Below are 2,577 nucleotides of genomic sequence, written 5' to 3'. Positions count from 1 at the left end.
GGAGGTTGAAGATGAACCGCATGCCCTTGACTTCGTATCCAATGGCTGCAAAATCGACTGACCAGAGATGAAAAAGTCAGTCGACCGACGTGTAGCCTCACCTTGCTAGTGCGTTCAGTTTCGACAACAAAATTCAGTTTCGACAGCAAAATTCAGTTTTGACAGTTAGGTTCAGTTTCAATAGTTAAGTTCAGTTTCGACAGTTAAGTTCACTTTGGACAGTTAAGTTCAGAGATGAGCAGCTGATGTATTTTACATCTAGCACTTTGTGGTTATGTATTTTACGTCATGTATTGGAGATGCTATTAGAATTCCACTCAGGTTAACGTTGTTCGTTGTCTCTCTTGTCCTGCTTCAGCCTCGGCGTCGTACAACTCACCGGAGCTGCTCCAATGACGAAACCCTCCATCACAGCGGAGCAGTACCTCGGGCTCCATCTCCAGACGCCTAAGATCTTCTTCCCCTCGTCCGACAGCAAAGTCAGCCGGAGCATCCTCACCGGCCAACCCAATCACGCTGAGATCAACATGGCTTCGCCAAAGAGGTTGTACACTTGTTGCATCTCTTTTTTACTCTACATGTTATATATATTGTCCACTGAGCACTCGTAGAAACGGGAAATACGATTATTTTATCCTACTATATGACAAGCAGTGAGGTACCAGGCAACTTAGCTATCCGTGATGGACTCTCTTGAATGCCATCATTATTTATCTCTGCGCGTTTGAGCTGTGCACTTGTCGATGGGCCTGGGAGTTGAGCTAGTATGGCAGTGGCCTGGGTCCAAAGTAATAGAAGTAGCACAAAAACATTTTTTTAGTGTAGGATTTTCCTTGCTCAAGCCTGCCTACTAGAATCGCCAGTGTTTGAAAGGAAAAGTGAATGAAAAACATAGGAATCGGAAAGTTTCCTATGGTACTACTTTTCATGAATTTGGTGCAAAGGAATGGAGCAAAGGAAAATTGTAGGATTTGTTCCTTTAGTGTCTCCTTGAAAGAAAAACCGTAGGAATTCTAATTTCCACTTCTCCTCCTTTTTATATTCCTATTTATCAAGCACAAGACTAAGAGATAGTAGCATAATAGCATTATAACCGTACATTTTCTTGTGGTTTGACTTAATCTCACCATGCTTTTTTGCATCCTGTGATCTTCCAATTATTGTGAATCAAACACCCAGATTGGCAGAAATCCTGCGTTTTTAAATTCTCTGTTTTGCACGTGCATTCCAATCCTATTCCTGTCTATTTCCTATCCCTGCATTGTTAGAATCCTCAAATTCAAACAAGCCCTTACTCAATTACTTCTGTTACAGATATGTGTCAAAGAAAACCTTGTGTGGTTTGTCCTGCTCCTGCGGTGCTGTTTTCCACCCCAGCTCAGTTGCTCCAACGACGGAAGGGTTCACCACAACAGGGATCCGCTCTCCAGACTGTCTTTCGCCGCCTCAGATCTTCTTCCCCGCCGTCGGCAGCCACGACAACTGCATTACCATCATCAACTGAGCAGATGACCTTGAGGACTACATGGGTTCGCAAGAGAGGTCGCACTCTTCTGTGTCTGCTTATGTTATGCGTCGCTTAATATGATGACATGCTACATTATCATCATGTTCACCTATTAGACTCCGAGTCAGGTCCAAACTAATGCCGAAACTTGAGTTTTTAAATGGTTGTGGGGTACATATTGGGGTAGCAATCAGTACTATCTGTCTACTATCTGGTTAATCTCCGGTGTCTACTATGAGTTTCATGTTGGGTGCAAACAAACATTAAAGGAGCCATTATCTGTATTTTTTAACTAAAGCTATTATCTGCCTGCTATCATTGGTTTTGGGTCTATCCACAGTTTGCTACCATCACTCTGGATTTGTCCATGCACTCCTTACATAATCTCACTATGTTTTATTCCTATGCATGCCAGTTATTGTACACAATGAAACTGATCATGTAGAGCAAAAGAGACGAGCCTTGCGTGGCAATAAAATTTCATGCAGACGTCGTTCCATGGTGGGTGCAAAGGAAGCCCCCTCCACCCATTTTGGATCGTAATCAAGAGGAAGATAACTGTTCTGAGGGGCATTCAGAAGGATAAGACCACTCCTATTTACCCCATGAGGTCTTCGCTCTAACTTGGCATGCTGATGTTGGTAATATCATGCATATGGTGCCTTGCATTGCTTACTGTATACATTAAAGATGTCATCTGCTTAGTTTAGATATGCTTTGTGTCTATGCCATCTGTTTAGTTTCTTTATCGTATATGTGAATCATGCAATGCCATCTTGTCTAGCCAGGCATCATATATGTGAATTTTGCAATGCCACCCTGGTTAGCCAGTCATCTTATATGTGAATTATATCATGCCATCATTTTTTTATTATGTGTTAAATTTGTCAACAATTTTAGTACATTCAATTACTCTTCCTGTGCATCAGCCATTCAGCACGGTCATGGAAAAATCTGGAGTGGAAACAAGGTCTTCAGAGCAGACAATGCTATCTGACGAAGCGCATGTCTTGCTGGTTACTGATAGCTCCTCAAAGGAGGATTCAGAGACAGATGACCAGTCATATTTC

The sequence above is a fragment of the Triticum dicoccoides genome, chromosome 3B, assembly GCF_002162155.2.
Source record: "Triticum dicoccoides isolate Atlit2015 ecotype Zavitan chromosome 3B, WEW_v2.0, whole genome shotgun sequence".
In the NCBI taxonomy this organism is placed as follows: domain Eukaryota; kingdom Viridiplantae; phylum Streptophyta; class Magnoliopsida; order Poales; family Poaceae; genus Triticum; species Triticum dicoccoides.
This window is presented reverse-complemented; position numbering follows the sequence as displayed.